The following is a 21811-nucleotide window of genomic DNA, read 5'->3' as shown; positions in this document are numbered from 1 at the left end:
ATATCAATACTGTGCGTTGTATGAAAGCATATCTTACTAACAGAAAGCAGTGTATCGATCTCAAAGGTGCGCGATCAGAAATACTGCCTGTAACTTCAGGTGTTCCACAGGGCTCCGTGCTGAGCCGTGGCCTTTGTCTTACGTTATTGACGTGACTAATAGAGTGGACAAAAGTGTTACAGTGCGTTTATTCGCTGATTATTGCATAATATATCCTAATATTTCACACCCTGAAGATAAGCTAGTACTACATTCAGCCATAAATACGATCAGTAAATGGTACGAAAAGTGGAAGATGAAAATAAACTGCGAAACAACAATGTGTACGAGAATAACAAGGAAAACTAAAAAAATATTTTAGCTTTTGATTATGAGCTCGGTAGGAAATTTATATAGCAAACTTCCATTGCTTGAAAAGTTCATTTCCAAGGACTTCAAAAGTTAAAATTACAGCCTACCTAACCTTTGTACATTCCATGGTAAAATACGCTAGCGTCGTATGGGAACCTTATGAAAAGAACCAAATGAATAAAAATTAAAGAATTCAGAAGCTAGCAGCAAGTGTTATCCTCTCAAAATACAGCACTACGGACTCAGCCAGGGCTATATTAACTAAACTTGCCTTACCGAAATTATCCGAACGACTAATGGTTGCTAGATTAAAATTTCTATACTCAATGCACACATAATACTCCAATGTAAGCACCTAACCTTATATTTAAAGCAGGTCGTCACATTGATTCAGACACAGTCGCCCCGATCAAATCGTGCCCATAACTGCGAGAACATATGTATTTAACCATTCCTGTTTTCCACACACGATTGAAACATGCAACTTCATGTCATTCAAGGCTGTAGAAATGGTCTCGACAAGCAAATCTGAAGAAGCTGCATTGAATTACCTGGTGGTGAATGGCAGTTTTAGCGCCCAACTGATATATTGTATTCATGCTTCTTTGACTTCTATTCGAACCATTCTTCCAGAATTGGTACATTTATTGTGCACATCTTTTTCTTTGAAATGATGAGACTGTATTATTAATGTGCGTGATGCCATATGTACTGTTATATATTGTGTATTGTTCATTCGCGACTATCTGGTGCTGAGCAACGGTGCATCCATGTAGAAAAAAGGAACCGCCCTGGAATGACTGTAAGGGACAAAAGTATAAACAAATAAATAAATAAATAAATAAATATGTAAATAAATAAATAAATAAATAAATAAATAAATAAATAAACAGAAGTATGAAAGGAAAATGCGAACAACACGCCTGTATTAAAACTTCGGAGCCCAGAAATGCGCCCGGCTGTTTTTAATTAAACCAAATTTCTTGACAACAGGGGTGCACCTTAAGACTCAAGTATAGCACTGGCACGTTAACTGAAGAAGGATTAGGAAGGAAAGGTTCGATGCTTGAACTACACTGTAAGAGAAGAAAAGAAGGGATTGACGGAGTGCAAAAAGAATTTGTCTGGAAGCGCAGTGTTGATCATTTTAAAAAAAAATGTCAGTCCACGTTAAACATCCCCAGATGGTCGAAATTATTACGGGGCTCTCCCCTACGGCACGTCTTTCTCTTTTCCTTCTTTCATTCCCTTGTTCCTTCCTTGCCTTACGACGTGGTTCTGGCATCGACCGAGAATTACTGTGTCATTTTCTTTCTTGAAAACCAGTGTTTAATCAAATGTATTACTTATATAAAGATCTTCAAGTCGAAAATGTCGTCGCGCCTTGAGTGTTTTCGTTCACCACAAAATTGCAAAGTATTTCCCGGTTCCTGCGCCGCCACCCCGACCACGCAACTTACCTGCACTGGAGTTATAAGCATACTACACATGGGATGCGCCTTCACTTGAAGCACTAACGTGGATTCGCCCAGACAAGCGTTCTTGCAAGCATGCAGATATCGCTTAACAATGAAAAGTCTTGCATACCTCAGGTAAGCGAATACAGGACGACGATACGATTAAGGGGGGGGGGGGGGGGGGGGAGGGGAGCCTTGCTGGACACCGCGTATGCTATCAGATAAAGCTTTCGCCGAATGGCGCGACCCGGAGCTCTTTCACTACGTCATATTACCGGCGTACGGCCACACCAGTTTGTGCGATAACAATCCTGCTTTGCATGACGATTTGCAACGGGGCCGGTGTAGCCAACCTTCGTGTTGGGAGCCGGTGCATTCTGTGCCTTTATCGGTCGTTTTTTCTTTCACCACACTGCACACGCCGGCTGTTCGGGGACAAAAACGAAAAAGATGTCCCAATGGCGAGCCAATCTTCTTGCTGGTTTCAGGAGCAACCGATAGACAATGCCTAAGCGATTAGGAACAATGGCGAGTTTGTAGCCGCGTAGACGTCGTCATATCAGTTTTTACGGAATTATGAGTCGTTCGCTAAGCAGTGAAGCGCGCGAAAGTGTGCCGCTTTTTCTGCACGTTTTAAGTACCGAGCACGAGGGGCACAGGAAATTCAGAGCTGACGCAACGTCAGCTGGGCACGCGCTGAAATGTTAAAAGGCGCCCAGTCCAAACAGAGCACCTGCCTTGTTACTACCACGCCATGGGCATTCATTTGCTTCTACGCTCTCAAAAATGGTGGCCGCGTATTTGGCCATTATTATCCTTTTTCCTGCGCCAGCGACTAACGAGTATTTATTTGTTTGCAATGGCTGTTGTGCCCTTAAGGCATAATGGCATAAACGCAGAGATATGGTTGCGGGAGTTTACAAACTTAAGTCGCACAAACAGCAACATGAACGAGGCTTTCATATCAGATAAAAAATAATTATCGGTACACAAGCGAGTAATAAACGTTACGACGCCACATTCTGCGCGGGTCCAAGAGAGAAAGAGGGTTTACTGATAGGAAAAGGCAGAGAGGTTGGCCTGAAAAATAAATACCTGGCCTGCTACTCTGCTCTGGGGGACGGGAAGAGGAGATAAAAGGAGGTCACGATGGGGGACGATGATGATGGGAGGAGGCAGATGAAAAACTACTTTAAAAAAAAACAAGGCACACTTTCTGACATCACAAACGCGAGACAAGGTCCGTGTCGCTCAAAAAGCGTGAGAGTGCACGCGTTGCCTTTACAGTTCTAAAACTATCTGGCCAAGCGCCGAGGATCAAATCCTCAGAGAGGAGCGATGTGTCCATAGGCTTCAGAGCAGATGCGAGTATGAGTCTTTCACGTGCATACGCTGGACACGCCACTAAAACATGTTCTATAGTCTCTAGCACGCCACATGTGGTACATTCCGGGGAGTCCGCTTGTCCTATTAAGTGCAAGTATTTGCGCGTGAATGCCACGTTTAAACGTAGTCTACGGATAACGCATGCAATAGGGTGAGGTATTCCGCGAGGAACTGAAAAGGTCATCGTCGGATCTAGCCGTGTAAGGCGGATGTGGCGGGTGTCTGGCAGGGCCCAGTACCTAGCCGTCGCCCTCCTCATCAATTCCGAAAGGAGACAAGTTGTGTCCACTATAGAGGACGGTACTGCTGTGCGCAGGCCACTGCTGAAGGCGCTCCTTGCTTCAGCGTCGGCGGTCTCATTTCCATAGAGTCCGCAGTGTCCGGGGATCCACTGAAACACTATACGGTACACTATGCGCGGGTCCAAGCGGGACGGAGAGGCAAGGAGACACCGTTTGACTCAGAACAAAACAAATATACTCAAGAATTACACATCAAGGAGTACATGATGCAGAGGCTGTGAAAACCAAGCTTACATGCTGCTGCATTGGCGCCGGCGTCTTTGTCAGAATGAACGGAAGGGCGGCGGAGTGGACCTTGTTCGTTCGCTGAGGCTTTGCTTCTTCGCCGAAGGCTATGTCTCTTCAGTCGCCGGAGGACGGACTACCAGTTGTGTCGTCTCAGGCCTTGCTCGTCACCAAAACTGACTGGCTTTTTCTCGTTTTTCTCATGATCCCTCTTTACAGACTAGAGCGTCTTCCTCGCGCTCCTCTCAGCACCGGTGACGGCTGCATTCTCCGTCTTATCCCGCATTTTCCCACCGGCCCGGTCTTTTTTTTCTCTGGCCGGCGCCACTGTCGCTCTTGCCGGGGGGGGGGGGGGGGGGGGTGCATGACCGGTTGAATGCTTAAAGATGACGGCCAGGCTCTCAACCTTCAGACCTATAATGAGCCTTGGCCCCAAAACCAGGAGATTCCTCGCGCCATATAGTCTGTTGTTCGAGCGCGTCCAGGGGTTCCACGAAGGGAAGATGTCTCCGGAGATTGCGAACCTCCAGAGACTGGCAGCGCACTGTCACACTCGCTCACCCACCGAAAAATGGTTCTCCGAACATTTGAGGCCCATATACTGAAGCCGCTTAGTAGCCTCGACAGTAGGATGGACACGAAAGCTCTTTTTGATTCTAATTTGCTTTTTCGCGCAACACCATGCTCCGGCAGTCACTAATGGGTGTATCACAGAGCAGCACTAAACTTGCACAGATAAACGTATGAAACTCAGCATCCAAGCCTCTCCATTTAGTAAACTGAACGACATAAATACTACCAGCTTCGCAAAGGAGCTTCCACTTTCAGCGTCAGCATGGCGCCACAAGAACCAACAAACAACAAAGGACAGAGGGCGTAGCGGAAGGAAACCAAGTAGGTTATAGAACACCTGACACTCTCTTGCGAAGGTACTACTTCTTGGAGACAAACACATAGCTGGCAACTCCAGTGTCTTAGCTCAGGAACATGAGCATTGTTATTAGTTGCAATAAAACAGAGCCATTTTCCAACTTCGCTTGGTAAATGCCATAAGTCCGATTTAGTTTTCCGCTTTCTTAGCTGGAATCAGCATTCATGCGTTGTACCGGATAGGTCTGTGCTCCTTTGTGCGCTTTGGGACTCGGCTGTGTTGCCTTCGCGGCAGCATTGCGCTCTTCGTCTTCCAAGACCGCATGAAATAGATCAGGTGGCATTCCTGCCTTAACCCTTGGCGCCTGCCGGACAAATGCAGGAGAGGACGTTTCCTGCGAACTATCAGCACGCTCCGCCCGAGTGTCGTCCCCATCTAAATCTTGGCTTTCACCTCGCTCATTTGGAGAACACTGAGCTGGTGCCAACTTGAGGCAATTTGCATGCATCGTGATCACGCGTCGGTTCACGTATAGGATTTCCAAGGTTACTGTAGAAAGCTTCTCGACAACCTCACATTGTCCTCTCCACTTTGTCTGGAGTTTTCTAGCTAATGTCAGGTTTTTATCAATGATATTGTCTTCATCGGCAAATCAGTGAAGTTTATCATATACGCCGATGATTGTTCAATACTGATACCGGGGCGAGATGTAGGTAAGTTAATAAAGCAATGTGAAAACGTTCTTTTAAAATTATCCTTATGGGCACAATCCAACGGATTGAAACTTAGTCAATCTAAAACCAAAATTATCGTTTTCAGAGCAAAAAAATAAAACATTTCAGGTTAATCATCCAATAATTTATAATGCAAAGAATATTGAAATCTTAGAAGCGCATAAAATACTTGGAGTCATGTTTAATAGTAACTTGAACTGGGACATGCATGTTGAGAACATATGCAAAAGCACTTCCACAACAGCTGGGGCGATCTCACGCTGCCGAACGTTCCTCCCGACGCAAATATAAAAACAAACTCTATCACGCGTTATTTGCGTCCCACATCAATTATTCCAGTCTTGTCTGGGGCACCAATACCGCTACAAACAAGCACAAAATTATCAAAATCCAGAAAAGACTCATCCACTACATCGGAAATCACCCATACCTCTCACACAATGGCCACTTGTTTGCAACCTATAAAATAATACCATGACATCTTTGTACGGCTTCGGGATTTTACGTATGTTTTATTCTTTAAATAGCCCATTTCATGAATTTCTCATTTCAACCGCATCACTACAGCGCCATGAACATATCGTTTCTACCAGAAGCACTAATAACTGTTACATTCCGCGCTTTCGAAGTAACTATAAACATCAGTCACTAAAACTTAATTTACCTTCAGTTCTAAACACATACATATTTCACACTAAGCCTACGATAAACCAGTTGAGGCATCAATTCTTTAATATATTATGAGATCAACACTTAAACACTGTATTGCATGTTATTACTTAGGATATTGATTTTGTTGTGTTTTATGTTACTGTTCTTTTTTAATCATGTATAAACTATTTTTCCTTTTTTCTCGTTTCCATGTATGCAATATGTCTTCGTATATTGATTTTCTGACATGTATAACTTGATATTGAAATTTCGCGCCCCATATTGAAATTTCAAGCGGTGTCTCTCCTGTATTTGCAATGTACATTGAGTGAACTTCATGCTGCCCTACCTTGTTGTGGTCTCTTGGGCCCAGTCAAGCTGCCTCTAGCCGCTTTTTTCCAAAGAGCTCCTTCCATGTATATGATAAAATAAAGGAATTGAATCGAACCCTGTCTGCCCTTGGCAGTTCTCGATGCCCACGCTGTTCACCCTATGGAACGGTGCGTCTCTGGCACCGCGATCGTGCGTCTCTCTCCTTCTCTTCGGCAGTTTCAGTAATGCAGTCCTTGTGATGCGCCTTGCAACCTGCAATCACGATTCCATCCCCACCTTATAGTCGTCAGGTAACGTGTATAGGACGCGACGGGGACCCTTTGGAACTTCACCGGGCTGGTCTGGGTCTCTGCCGTACTGCAGGAAGAATGACGTGTCGCCTGTGCTTTCGCGCGCTTCGGAATGATATGCAAACATCGCATATTGGAGACCCAGTCGCGCTGGTCGCGCGAAAAAAAAAATGGGACAGGAATCCGGTCACGGTTTGGTGTAGTCGCTCCTCCGCGCCGTTGCAAGCAGGATGGCATGCGTGCTGTCTCTGCTTCTTATTTATCTTAAGCAGCTCGCACACTTTCCTCATTGCCTGCGACACGAAGTTGGGTTCTCGTTCTGTCAAGAGTTGCCTTGGAGGTCCATGTCGGAGAACGATATGTTCGACAAACGCTCGTGCAACCACGTGTGCCTTTCGATCTGGGATTGCCATCGCTTCCGCCTATTTAGAAAGGTGATGCACCTGTTTCCAGAAGTAGTCGTGGGCAATGGCGTGACTATGCCCATACTCACACCCAGCAGTTCTGGACAAAAAGAATTTTTGAGCGGGAAACCTTTTATGAACGCAATTTCTTCATAGAATGTAAGATTTCACTACAACAACTAATATACCCACAGGTCACCCGATGGCAGTCTTACATTTATTTTCTATTAACGTTTTGCTACTGTCAAAAGAGTTCTTCACTGGTTTTCTTTGAGTCTTAACTGTTTGATGCGATCTATGGAAGCGCTTTAAAAGAAAGATTTTGTTACCTGTGAGAAAATTGGACCATTACCTTCAATATTTCCATAACAGCATCTGAGATATTTTCTTTTTCAAATTTTTTGTCCGAGAAAGCTGGACTTGTGTCCGCTCGAAGGGAGCCGAAACCTCAGGGAACGTCTGAATTGGCGCTGGTCTGCGACCCTTAAGTGTTTTTCATTCTAGACAGGAATGGCACTTCGCGCTGTTTTCTCTATCATACTCTCGCATGCCACTCCAAAATGTAGAACCATTTCACCCGCCTGAGCATTTTCGCTACGCCAAAATGGCCGGCGCAGGGCGCATCGTGAAACCCACTAAGAAGCCTTCCTGTCCACAGCATAGGTATGACGACCCTCTCCCAAGTTGTCTCTGGTCTCCCTTCCCTCGCCGGCCGCGTCCGCCGGCGCAGGGTTCCGCCTTTACCAATGAAATAGCCTAATTGTTCAGGGTCAGATGATTTTTCCTCGGTGGTTTCGGTGTGTGAAAGTAAAGAAGCGCCGACCAAAAAGGTGTAGTCCAGATGATAGATAGGCTTCGACTTCCACACGGAAGCCTGTTCAGGGTGAACAAGGCTTTCGCGCCGTCCTGACATCATCTACAGCTGTGAACCATCTACCCCAAACCAAAGTACGCAGAAATATCCGATGTCAGGAACGCTGTGTAATATGTGTCGACCTAAATGAGCCGTGTTGAAAAACCCTGAGTCCAGAAGCTCGCGAGACAATCGCCCCGTCTTCGTTGCCCCAAGCCCACAATGCGCTGCGCCACTGTGGGCTCTTTTTGTTTCAAAGTCGCCGGTGTGTAATTAAACAAGCCCACTAGTGAAACATTTTGGGACACATACCTTCTAGGTAAACTAGTGTCTCCTTTGGTATGCCATTCAAGTTTTTCAGACCGGCCTCCACGCACCTAATGGCGGGTCATTTGAACGTCCTTTGGGTCGTTTCAATATTTTATTTTTATTTCTATCAGGGTTTATTGTTGTGATGGTGATGGTGATGACAGGACTGTTTTATTTCTAAAAGCTTGTTTCGTGAAACATGTTCTCCATGCCCGGAGCGGAGACAAATTAACATACCGACTTTCGTTGTCCCTAGTTTAGGTCTCTTTCATTGCCTCTTCCTGTGATGTTAGGTCGTAAAAGACAGTGGAATTGATAATTATTGGCTGAGTGATTACCGATACAAATGTAAATGACATGAAAATTGGTTTTTGAGGAAAGGAAATGACGCCGTAACTGTCTTATCTCGGTGGACACCTGAACTGCGCCCTAGGGGAAGGGATAGAGATGGGAGTAAAAGAAGTAAGGAAGAAGGGGGTGCCGTAGTGGAGGGCTCCGGAATAATCTCGACCACCTGGGAATCTTTAACGTGCGCTGACATCGCATAGCGCACGGGCGCCTTTTGAGTTTAGTCTCCATTGAAACTTTGCCGCCATGCTCGAGTTCAAATCCGGGTACTACAGCTCAGTAGACGAGCGCGTTAACCACTGAGCCACCGTTTTGGGAGACTACCGATAGAACACACTGAGAACGGGAATTGCGTACGCGGATTTTTGGCACTGACTTTATGGTACGGGGCTTTTGGGCCGCGGGGACTATGTCGGTAAAAATGCTGCCAGGGTTTCCGCGACGCAGTATTACTGCCGCGGGGCTTTTGCGACGGGCTTTTCACTGTGGCCGATCGTGCTACAACCGGATGCCACTTTTGGCAAGTGCCATCGCAGTGTTTATGCAACAACAGAAAAAAAAACGTGGGGAGTAATACCTACATGCCTCGTGAACAAGCGTGGGCATACGGACTTTTAGCAATGGCTACATGGTGTGGCAAACTAGGACAGGGCCGTTTTGTAGAATAGTTCTCCTAATTTTAAGACAGCTTCACGTGCCTTGGATAGGTCGTTATTGTATCCAATGCGCTCATATAGTAAACGCCTTAGAGGCGCCCGCTAAAGCGCCTCGAGCACAAAAGTCACAAAAAGGCTTAATTTCGTAGCAGCTTGTTGTTGCAGCCATGAAATGAATGGCTTCAACATAAAGCTGACCTACCGGACGGCGATGTTGTAAAGCCATTAGTCAGGCAGGTTCCTTCCTCCCTCCTCTATTTTGTTTTCCTCTCCTCCCGATTCAGCCAGACCACACCGAACATTCCGATTACACAGTGCCTAATTTATTTACATCTATTCACAATTGCGGTGCCACCACTCTGCCGTCGGGATGCGGCCTCTCGTCTCGGCATCCACGACCCGTCTCTCCAGTCCTTCTTGGTCGTCTCTCCTCTCTCCCGGTCCTCCTTTCCAGCTTGCCCTCTCTCGTCCGTGCTTCCCAGCTGCTGCCATCGGTCGGTTCCCTGGGAAGGCATCTTGAGCTGGTTCCCGTCGTTACGGAGGCGGCGCACAGACCTTGGTCTTATCGGATGATGCCCCCTTAACTGCTGTTCGGGGAGGTCTCTAGTCCGTCGCCGCTGAGCGGCAAGCACACACATAGGAACACAAAGCGCCGGCTGTTTCTTGGGCGCGGCGAATCGCCCGCACGTACACGCACATATCCGTGGCGGCCGTTTCTTCCGGCTACGTTAGGATGCAATAAGGCCGCGCGCACGACACTTCCACCGCCACTGTGATGTGTGCGTCCACGGAACGGATCACACTTCACACCACAACAGCGCGCGGCTGGTGTTCCGCGATCCTCCCCCGGGCACTACGACACCATTAAAACAAAGGACTAGAAAACAACGTTACCCCTTTCACCCCGCTCCTCTTACCAATGGAGCTGGTGCTATAGGCGTCGGCAGCTCATCAACGTTGGCGTGTATATCTCCTGCGCACAATTGCCACCTCGAACGCCAAGGCGTGCTCTAAACTCCCTGCGGCGGAGGGCGGTCAGTCGGTTCAATGCAATCGCCCTTACTGGTCATCTGCCACGGCGCGTACCTCCTGACGATTAGTGCAATTGGCCGTCCTCTGTCGTACGGCCTGTGACAGGGCGCCATCTGACACTCGTTACAATTTTGACCGCGCGTTCTCCCCACAGACCTTTCTGCGAAGCACAGCTTAGTCTTTCCGCCGCCCTGGTGACTTGCCCACTCAGGCTCATTAGCCAGTCGCGTCGTTTTCATTTGTTGCGACTCCCGCGACGCCATTTGCACACACGGTCGGCCCGCGACCTCGCCTCCAAGGTCAAGCAAAACTTCACCTGCTACCGCATCATGAGCGCGGACTCTCGTGCGTTCGCCAGTCTCCCTCGACGTAGCGCCGCCAGTTTGCTCGCGTCTGGGCTTTTCGAGCTCTGGGGCACTTGTATGCCTGCGGTACCCTCTTTCAGCATCAGCACTACTGGTTTGGTCTACTGCGGTGACCGTTAGAGCCGCAGCTGCGTCTGCACGCTCCTCTTTGTTGTCACTATCCTCCTTCAGTGCAGTCACCATTTCTGACACGGCGGTTGCCCCTTCCCACCGCTCCGGAGGTCTGACATCCTCGATGACCGCATCATCCCCGGATTCTAGCCTGCTCGCTTCAGCACAGAGAGTTCCACTGCCAAACTTTTCATCAGTTTCCATCATATCATCAGAGCGTTCCTCTGACACGTGACACCTGTCTCCTGTTTTTCGATCGCGGCCGCCTTGTCACCACTCGAGCTTTCCAGTATCGCTCTCTGGCCTACCTCCTCTCTCACAATTGCGAGCTCAGTGCCGCTACTCGAACCTTCCGGTCTGCTGACTGCCTCTACCGCTCTCTGGCATACCTCGAAATGCTCCGCGATGCCCGCCCCATTCTCCGGACGCACCCCCTCTTGTATTACACCGTCCACCGCCTCCCCGACCTCTCTCTCGTACCTCTCTCTCGTATTTCAGTCGACAATACTGGTTCTAACTACGCCATCTCATCGGCGAAAGACAACCCTGACCCTCAGCTGACGCGTGCTACCTCGGCGTTCGCAACCAGCTCCATCTGCCTCCCCCCTACTCCTCTGTTCCCGTCCTCCCCGCTCACACGACTGTTACAGTGCCCAGCGGAATGACCTACAAGACACCAACCTGCTTCACTGTAGGAAATGGCTTGGCCTGCTGGTCCACGCCCGAGATGGTCGCATGGTCGCTCAGCCCTGGGTCCTTTGTTGCCTTCTCGATGAGTCCCATGGCCGGTCCGCTTCCCGTCGGGAGATGCTGCCGACTGTGCCAGTCAGGCAGGTTCCTCCCTCTCTCTTCTATTTTGTTTTCCTCTCCGCCCGATTGAGCCAGACCACACCGAACATTCCGATTACACAGTGCCTAATTTATTCACATCTATTCACCACTGCGGTGACACCACTCTGCCGTCGGGATGCGGCCTATCGTCTCGGCATCCACGACCCGTCTGTCCAGTGCTTCTTGGTCGCCTCTCCTCTCTTCCCGGCCCTCATTTCCAGCTTGCCCTCTCTCGTCCTTGCCTCCCCGTTGCTCCCTTCGGTGGGCTCCCTGGGAAGGCATCTTGAGCTGGTTCGGCGGCGCGCAGACCTTGGTCTTATCGGAGGATGCCCCCGTAACTGCTGTTCGGGGGGGGGGGGGGGGTGTTTCTTGTCCCTCGCCGCTGAGCGGCAAGCAGACACACTGAAACACAAAGCGCCGGCTGTTTCTTGGGCGCGCCGAATCGCCCGCGCGTACACGCACATAACCGCGGCGGCCGTTTCTTCCGGCTACGTTAGGATGCGATAAGGCCGCGCGCCCGACACCTTTGCTTTCAATTTTTGTATCAGTTTATTTTCTCATTGAACTCTTGTGGGTGTCGGTACACGAAGCTCTAGAGAGGCTCCACAAAGAAACACCGAACAGCCTCTTTTTACAGCACCATTTAAGGTGTGAAGATGTTTTTTTTTTCAAAAATACAGAGTGCCTAAATTAGGTTCATTTCCAAATATAGGAGCATACGGGCACGAGGCTACAAAATGAACCCGCAGAAATTTATCGAAGCCTTCGCAGACATGGAAAGGAATCGGCGCTTATTGCGGCGTCGAGTCCAGAGCGTGGCTTTGCAGCTTATGATATAGACCAACACCGTGTTTATGAACCAACCGTGGGTTTCCGCCAGACAGTTTTAACGGGGGGGGGGGGAGTTGTCTTAGCGAAAATACATCAAAGCAAAAGTTTTGATAGCAGTTTTCTGATTTCGCAGTGCACCTATGATGTAATCGCTTCGTGCAGAACAGCCAAATCCATCCTAAAACGGGCTCTGAAAGTATGTTGCGCCATTTCGAAGGCGTTCTATATTTAAAAAAGCTATGCATGGGAGTGACACCCGACTGCAGGTATGGAACTTGAGCGTGGCCAGAAGAAATGCAAATAAACAAAATTTTAAGGATTATGTTTCTGGCTTCACATAGCACTCATGGAGGCAGCTGTTAATAGTTGGCGAGTGCTTTCAAGAAGAGTGTGGCAAAGCAAGCTACGTTATTTTCAAGCAATCTTTGTAAAACTCCTCGAAAAATGTGTTTTTGCGAAGCCGAACATGCTCCCGAATCACGCAAGCTTCGCATGTAGTCCGACATGCTGCTTTATTCCTCAGAAGCACTGCCGTTGTAATTAGACATCATGGGTTTACATTTAAGACAGTCCTAAAAAAAAACGAGAAACAAACTGCGCACTCTAGGAGACCGTGATTACGTTACATAGGCCGCGGAGGCGGCCTCGTGTATCCTCTGCGCTGCCGTCTGGCACGGTTCTGTCCTGTGCTTCATGACATTTGAAAACTGCTTTTTCATGTAGAGATAGCTAGTCTGCCTAGTTTAAACCACTGTATTGATAAGCAAATGCAGCATACGTGGCAGCACGTCGGACTACACGAGAAGCTTGCGCGAATCTAGCAAGCAACCAGGGGACAGCGCGCCTATTAATGTTATGTTTGGCCTCAAAACGCAGATTTATCGTGGCGTTTTACGAAGACAGCTTCGAAATGACGAAGCGTACTTTGCCACGCTCTTCTTCAAAGCGTTCGCCGACTAATAACAAGCAGCCGCCTCGTTGAGTACTCTTTGAAATGAGAAAAGGTTTTATGAAAGTTTTCCTAACATTTAATTCTAAGGCTCGTGCTCCCTTCTGTAGGTGTTTTAAACATACATCGCCTCCGAAATTACACTTCATACTTTCAAAACCTGCTCTAAAATGATTCTGCGCAAAGTGAGGACATCACAGGTCACTGAGAAATCGGGAAACTGCTTTGAAATATTTTGCTGCCATGTATTTCTGTGGGAGTTAAGCCTACTTTTCACACACAGATTTCACCGGTCCTTCCAGCCGTTGGAAGCAGCTCTACCGCATCTAGCTGACGTCTCAGATCGGTGTTGGTCTATAGAACAGAGGTGTACGTAGGAAAATGATAAGGTTACGGGAGGGGAACATGGTGAGGGAGGAAAGAAATGCGAGCCAGCAGAAATTACGAAGTCCAGCTCAGGGGGTATCTAAAGGGGTGGCGTGCAGCGCAAGGGGGGCAGGGTCATGGTGTCATGGCACGTGCAAATGCAGTGTATTACATGTATTATGGAGTGGCACGAAGCGTATTATACGGACGCACTGTCGTCGACATTGCAGGCTAGCCCTGAAATAGCGCGCGCAACTTACCAGCCTGTGCGGAACAGCGGTTGTGCAACGGCGGGTTATTGCCGAGCGATGGTGGTGTCCCGAATATGCGCACAAGAGAGGCAGGCGGAGGAACCGGTTGCCGCAGCGATTGCCTGTCAGCCCAGCTGTCGTGACAGGGAGATAGTGATTATTTGGGTTTCGCTTTTTTTTTGGTGGGGGGGGGGGGGGGGGGAGGGGGTTCGTGATTTAATCGGGGTTCCTTTCAACGGAATTCTTCGCGCCACCTACGAGTGTGGTGTCTATCCTGTATTTTCGCACCCGTATAGCTACCTATTAGGGGCTTCCGACAGATTGAATGATGTCGTTGTCACGGTGGGAGTAGGAGGTATCTTAATCGTTCGTTCGTTCGTTCGTTCGTCGTTCGTTCGCTCGTTCGCTCGTTCATTCGTTCGTTCGTTCGTTCGTTCATTCGTTCGTTCATTTTTGCGATATCTTCGTTAGCTTCCATTGTATTTTCTCTCTTTTTTTTCTTGTCTTCTTTATGCACAGCCAACATGTTGGGTAATTCGTGTAATGGGTTATCAGGAGATGCTTGGACATTCAGTCTGTGGCTCCCCGCCGACTTACTTATTATTTAACTTTCTAAAGTTCTCTAGGCTTAACTCCCGCCGAATACAGCGCGTCGCCTGCATCCGACCGGTGTTTCATGCGATCATCTGACCAGTTACAGTGGGATTTAAAACAATAAGAAACAGAAGATGCCAGAAGAGAATTTTCAACAATCATTTGGGTGTCGCAGAGATGAAATTGCAGCGTTATGAGAAACAACCCACATTTCATTCATTAATTATTTTGTACATGTGGCGCCATCTCGCTGCTTTTCTCTCTTAAACCCATAAATTTTATTGAGCGGTGAAAATGTTTTATTCGAGTGATCGTGTGTTACCGTCGCAGTAAATCAATACTTTGCCGGCACAGAGAATGCCTCGTTCTCTGATGCAATGATGAATTAATGAAACTCTCTGGACTATGTTCGTCACCGTCTATAAGGGCTGCGTTGCTTAGGAGAGACAACTTTTCGTTTCGAAAAGTTGGAAAAGAAAAGAAGCAAAGAACTTTCGATCCGCGCAATCCAAAAGCGGCTCGTTCAATTGCACCGCTTGCGGCACAGCAAACTCGTCGCAGCCCCGAGTCCGGCTCGTGATGGCGCTGCAGAATGTGTTCGATGAGGATGGGAAACTGCACCGCCATCGGCTCCCTACAAAAAACGGGGCCCACCAGTGGTGATGCACCGGAGCTGAGTAGCGGCTATGAAACTAACGTAGAAAATCTCGCAGGGTTTCTTCATTGAACCTCAATTTCTTCATTAAAAGCCGGCCTATATTGATTAATGAGCGCGCTGTAATGACGAAGAAACTACTTTTTTTGGAAAGGCAGCTCCTACAAGATACGCAGTGCTGGAAAACGAAGTGAAAGTTTAGCAGCGCCAGGGCGTTGTTCTCAAGTCCATTCTGATGACTTCATGGCGCTTTGCTTTCAGACCTGTGATGATATAGCGTACCGTCGTTCAATTCCCTTCAGTGATCACAGAGTATTTGACTACACTCGCCAGCTGCGATGAGTTCAGATGTTTTGCATTCAGAACTCTGACGACAGAGCACACCGTCACCCACTTCCCGCCAGCGATCACGGAGTCGTTTATTTCACACCCCAATTGTGATGACATCAGTTGCTTTGCTTTCAGGGCTCCGATGATTGACCACACCGTCATCCACTTCTCTTTACCGATTGCGGAGTCCTTTATTTCCCAAGCCAAGTGGGATAGTTTCAAGTGATTTATTTTCAAGCCTCTGATGATAGACCACACCGTTATCTACTTTAAGGTAGCTGTGAAGGAGTACCTTATTTCACAAGCCTATTTCGATGACTTCTAATGCTTTGCTTTCAGACCTCTGTTTATAGACAGCACTGTAATCCACTTCTTTGCAGCGATCACGGCGTACTTTATCTCAGAAGACCAATGCGCTGAGTTCAGGGGCTGCGCTTGCAGAAAGAGCTCTGATACTGCAGGCCTGTGATCCTACCATCCATACATTGCCATCCATTTGGGACTAGAGATGCCCATTACTTTCCGGACGTAATTATCCAAGTCGCGAATTTCAATTGAGAATAGGGAATATATTTCACCTTCAACTTTAGGTTTCTCTGCATTAAGTGCGGCTTTTGATGCTGACCGAACGAAAGCGTAGCCACAGAAAGCTAAGTGATTAAATCGTACTAAGAGTAAACATTCGGTGGAGTTATCCTCAGTGTCCGTTTAAAATTATGCCGCACTGAAAGCCGGTTCCCTGTCCGTGCAAAGTAAACGTCCGCGAAGCTGTGGGACGCGCATAAGCTGGCACATTTGGTGGCAGAGGTGTGTCTCCTGGTGCGCACTGTGTGTCTTCCGCTGCTTGCGCCAAAATGTGTTGCAGTTTGTCGTGGAACGGACCTAGAAAGTGACTCGTATTTCGCTCCACCGGTGGCACGAGTTGCAGCCAGCTAGTTGTTAGACGGACCCTCGGACATGGTCAGGCTACTTAGCTGTCTTTACGAAGCGCGCTAGCTGGTGCGGAGAATATAACAGCGAACGCTTTCGGTGCGTTTGACAGCTAATTTCACTTTTACATCCGCGCCCAACACTGAAAAGCTTCAAGGGACCATGCATCCAGGGAAAACTAGCTATCGTAGAAAAACGGTAAAGAACGAGGAAGTATGCTCTAACTTATACCTAGGGAGTAACCATTGGCAAAACTATTCTGGGCTTGAAGCCTTTTCATGAAGTGGTGGAATTTTAAATGGCACATCCGGAACTACTCTGGTACTTACAGTAGTAACCAGGAGGATGGTCTGATGTGCGCACCAAACCAACAGCATTGCCTGGTGCTTGCTCCACAACACACCAAACCATCCCGGTGTATTTTTCTGCTGGCGTTGAGAGCTTGGAATCTGCCCTTTCACTGGGCCACATCAGATTTATCCCTGACACTCTTCCACGACCACTGCAATACTGGCATCCAATGAATGAATGAATGAATGAATGAATGAATGAATGAATGAATGAATGAATGAATGAATGAATGAATGAATGAATGAGGGGTCCTGTTTTGGTCTTATCGCCTTACGGTCAATAATACGTGCCATATTTAATTATTTTATTTATACATACTGCAGCCTTAATAAGGCTGTAGCGGGAGTGGGCAGGGAGACAAAAAAAGTCGCGGTGAAAAATGCACACGTGTAAAATAAAGAAAAATAAATAAAAATGTCACTAACAAAGGATGGCCACCAAAAACTCGCCAATCGATAGCGAGCGGACGTTTCCAGGCAGCGAATTGCAGAGTTGAAGGGCCAGGGGAAAGAAGCTGTTTCTCTAGATAAAGAAGCATGTGAAGGGAAGGCGTTTAAGGCTTCGTAAACGCGGTAGTGCATTGGTGGCGTCGTTAACATGTGCCCTCAGTCTTTTGCGAATGTATGTGGGGATAAGTGAACCAGTGGAGGAAATGCGTCAGCCGTTTTGGGGCTCTTCTGAAAAGTGGTCTTTCCTCTATAAGAGCACTGTCCAGGATTTCCTTTCAACGCAGTTCCGTCTCCCGTTTCAACGTATGAGTTCCATCGCAGACCAGGAATACGAAATCATTGAGCAACATTGATAGACCCGTGATTAATGCCGTGTAATTACTTCTTCTGGCGCTAAAAGGCTCCGCAGTTGACCCACCAGGACGTCGAGATGTGACGCCCTCCTGCACCATCTCAGTGTACTCGCGCGTGTTGGCGTGTGTACACGAAAGGCTGCGAAAGGTTAGACCACGGAACTGTTTGCTGTCGACCATCATGCATCATTCATCATGTGCCAGGCAGAACTTGTAGAAGGTGCGGTAGAGGTTCGGAAAAAAAGCGATTGGAAGATTGGTGGGTCAAAGAAATGCTGTTGACGTTAGGACAAGTTTCGCAATAAAAATTGTTGAAGTGTTATAGTCAGTAGAATTTGTAGGTAAAAAAACAGCAGATTTATAGATTATAGATATTGTCATCACGTTTTGCAGATTAGTTAGAGACTCGTAAGAAAATGAACTACTGATCATGGTGCGACCTGCCGCCACCCCATTTCAAAGTGAAGGTCCCTAACATCCATTCATCTATCCGTGTGGAAAACCTCTCACTGGGAGCATATCCAGGCATAATCAGGCTCGGAGACGCGGCTGGAGCAATCCGATATGCCTTATTTGTAAACGACGCGGAAAGCCATGTTTAACCAGGAAGAGAAGGACAGATCTCGAGGGATGACTCTCAGCTGATTATTTGAGTCACTGACTCCCCAACTATACCCTTCATGTCAGTATTTCGACAGGCGTGCAGATGTGCAAATACAAGGTGAACGTTAGTTAGAAAGGGGGGGGGGGCGGAAGGCGGATTTTATGGGTCTGCGAATATGCGCTTGGAAGAAGAACGCGGCTTTTTGGAGGCGAAGTTACATTTTACACTTTCAGGAGTACCTCGTTCATGACGTCACAATAAATAAATTGGGGGGGGGGGGGGTGGGAGCCAGCAGGACGCAATGCAGGTCAGTTGTTCCAACTTCGCCCGTGTGATATCTTAGTGCACGATAATCCCTGCCGAGCTTCGCAGCTCGGAACGACATTGCGAAGCGTGGAGCTACCTGCAGTTGTCCCTGCAAATAGCAGCAACGAAGCGAGAGAGCCATAGAAGTGGCGAGAAAGTAGGGGGAAGATAAATTGGGAGAGGAAGGGATGGGTTAATGGAAAACATCGGCTCGGCACAGCAGGTGAAAAGTATTGATCGAGAGACGCGGAAAATATAGCACACACAAGCCCGCGCGGAGCGAGACCACATGCCGCGACCGCTTGCAGCTAGGCAGTAACAAAGCGAGGTTTATTACCCTCACTAGTCGTAGCGCCCTCAGTGGCCTCTTAATGCTACTGCGCAGTATTGTACCCTAATTTCTCATTCTTAGAACGTTTTAGTATACCTGCTTAGTGTCGCTTAAAATTTTCTCACCCGTCCTGCATGTCCTTAATGGCTGGTCAGTTGAGCGCCCTATGAAGCATTTTAGGGCAACTGTTGGTTGTGAGGATGATGATGATGCGGTTCCCTTATGATAGCCTGTTATGCACAACAAGTGTTTTGCGCGCGCTGTCACCAGGCCACTTTAACACACTTGTTCTATTTCTTTCCTTCCTCTATTTTTTTCATTTTTAGCTTCTTCAGGTGTTTGCTTTAAAGAGCAACAAATTTTTGAATGAGGGTGGTGTAATATTGGTAGAACATGCGAGTATAAAATGCGAGGGTTTAGGCAGGGGGTGTGTGTTAGAAGGCGTTTGGAGCTCGAGAACTGCGCCGGTGTATTGCGATTGGGTAATTTGGCTAAAGACCCAGAAATTTCAAAGATGCAGCGTGGTGGATTGCTGGTTGCCTAGTGGGCAGGGACAGTGCACGGGTATATAGAATTCTTATGAACTGCCCCTTCGATTGCCGGCGCAGTTTGTTGTGGGGGGGGGGGGGGGGGGGGGGGGTATAATTTTGATAAACTAAGGTCCCGTGCCACAGCATCGGCTACTGTCGCACTGTGACCAGGAAGGCTATCTCACTCATTCGCGAGCAAAGAAACCACCCAAGATATGCAACCTGCAAGTCATTCCAGGCAGACTTCATCAAAAAAAAAGCAAACAAGTTTTGCCAATGATACTGCACGACTCTGTCCAAAACAAATGTACTGCACACATGTGGAAATCTGTGGGGAGCATCCAAAAAGACAACAAACTTCGGTACTTAAGCATCCGTTCTCTCGAAAGGCGCTGAGTTCACTTTTGCCTTGGCATTTTGAGCAACTGTGCAACTGCGCCTCCGGAACGTCCTTAGACATTGGCAGAGAGGATGGTATAGGAGTTCTGACTTACGACGTCAGTGGAGTAGCCTCAGGTGTCTTTTCGCTACACTTCTTTGAGGCACAAGGCTGGCTGGACCGCGCGCTTTCTAAACAGATGACTGTGTGCGAAGGCAAGGGTAGATATACACGGGAGCTCCCGGGTAGCGTGCAACCATTGAACAGCTTTTGAGGCGTGACGCGTAGTGAAGAACCTGAACGTGAAGTGCACACGCTGCTAGGACCACACTGTGTGGCCGCATAATACGACTTGAAAGCAATTAAGGATGCTAAGGGAATGAATTAGTTACTATCAATTTTCAATTCTCCGTAAAAGTTCCGCAATAACTGCGACCCGCCTTCCTGTTGATTTCGTCATGTTTGCGTCGCCAGCCTGGATCAGCACATCAATTATTGTGTCACGGGCAATGGGCACGAGACTAGAGTGCCCCCAGCTTGTCTATGCCACTTATGCGGAGTTCAGAGATGCTATATTTTGAACCTCCTTAAAAACACAATACCGCAGAGAAAGATACAAACCTGCATGGTAAGGAAAAGCAAGGGTTGGCTGGCGGCCGCCAACGGGTGCTTGCGGTGAAGAAGCGCAATCCAAGCCCGTTGGGGGACACCAGGCAGCTCCCGGCCGTCGTCAGCGGAAAAAGGGCAGCTTTACTTTTGGGTCGGCACTTTCCTTTGTAAATAACTTCAAGCGCATAGCGTTCGGATGCACATGAAGCTACCCATCGTAAACAGTGCTTGATCAAATGTGAACGAAACACTTTCACAACCAAGATGAAAAATATCCCATCCGCAATTTCAACAGACCTAAGCATTAAGAGCTTAGGTTTTCAGAAGTAGCATGCCACAAAGTTCTCAGAAATACTCAGGAGTAAGCATGTTTCAGTCGCCAATGAGTCTTGTTCATTCACGGTTGTTGACCACTAATCGGTGTTTTATGCCAAGCGCACAAGGTGAAAACTCCATCTTTCCTTTCTTTCGTCTTCTCCTATTTTCAGCACTGTGAAGTGCAATACAATGAAATGCAGCCTACTGCGTGCCTTTACTGCTATTTGTGGATATAGACTGTGCGGGTGCCTACAACGTACACAGTTTGTAATTACAGAGATTGAATGAAGCGCATATTGAGCGAGATTTGGCTGCAAATACCGGTGTATAGTGATGCACGTCGAGCTTCATCTCCTTCTGGTATACAGAGCACTCAATGTATTTGTACAGGTTGCCTCGTTACTCGACGTACGCTAGTCTATGAGAGGTTCGCTGCAACGAACGAGAGATGGGCCCTAGCGCCTATGAACGCTAAGGCGCGGTGTGATCCGTTCGTGTTTCCCATGCGGCGCGTCACTGCGGTCGAGGTTGCTTCGTTAACATATGGGCGCCTGTCCCGACTGAATATAAACGAATATTATTGGCTCACTGGACCTATACCAGAGTGGATCTCCTTCGAATTAATATTTCTTTTCTGTACTCCCATCTCATAGAGTTAGTCGGAGCTTTGAAACAGCCACTACGCCGTGTTGCTGCATAGCTGTATTCAGAAGCGTCTGAAGTGCGGCAGCGTAGAGTAATGTCCATCGTTTGCGCACAGCTCAGCGGTAGTTACAATGTCGATAGACGGCCTCTCGGCACGCCTCTTACTACGTAATTACGCCGTCTCATTCTCACTGCACACCGGATGGACCTGCATCAGCCCGCTCGACGACGTATTGGGAATGGGATTTAGTGATCTGATGGCACACTGGACCTTTGCTGCATTCATGGCAGTCGTTCGCCCTATTTGCGGCCCAATTGACGAGCGGGGAAGTATTTGTGCGGTAGTTTTGTGGGGCCGACCTAAGATATACAGTTTGAAGGCGTGGTTGGCGCCTTCTATGGTATGACGCAAATTCTCCAGTTGGCCAATGAATATGCTTCCCTCGCGGACGTGGGGTGATAGCTGCCCAGCGTGCGCTTTGTTCTGTCACTCTCTCGGGCGTCTTATGTTTTCGGTCGGG

General features: G+C 48.0%; 1 protein-coding gene and 1 long non-coding RNA gene across 12 annotated transcripts in view; one reads left to right on the top strand and one right to left on the bottom strand.

The window, feature by feature from the left end:
- Positions 1 to 21811, top strand: part of LOC144121892 (monocarboxylate transporter 13-like) — a 206454-nt gene that overhangs the window by 111389 nt on the left and 73254 nt on the right. The gene's annotated exons all lie outside the window — the stretch shown is intronic.
- LOC144119161 (uncharacterized) lies at positions 9478 to 11654 on the bottom strand. The gene is made up of 2 exons (XR_013312277.1): positions 11360 to 11654; positions 9478 to 9673 (listed from the first exon to the last, which is right to left on the bottom strand). It is a non-coding gene; the product is annotated as an uncharacterized LOC144119161 (long non-coding RNA).

This window comes from Amblyomma americanum, chromosome 2 (assembly GCF_052857255.1).
Source record: "Amblyomma americanum isolate KBUSLIRL-KWMA chromosome 2, ASM5285725v1, whole genome shotgun sequence".
Taxonomy (NCBI): Eukaryota; Metazoa; Arthropoda; class Arachnida; order Ixodida; family Ixodidae; genus Amblyomma; species Amblyomma americanum.
This window is presented reverse-complemented; position numbering and strand designations above follow the sequence as displayed.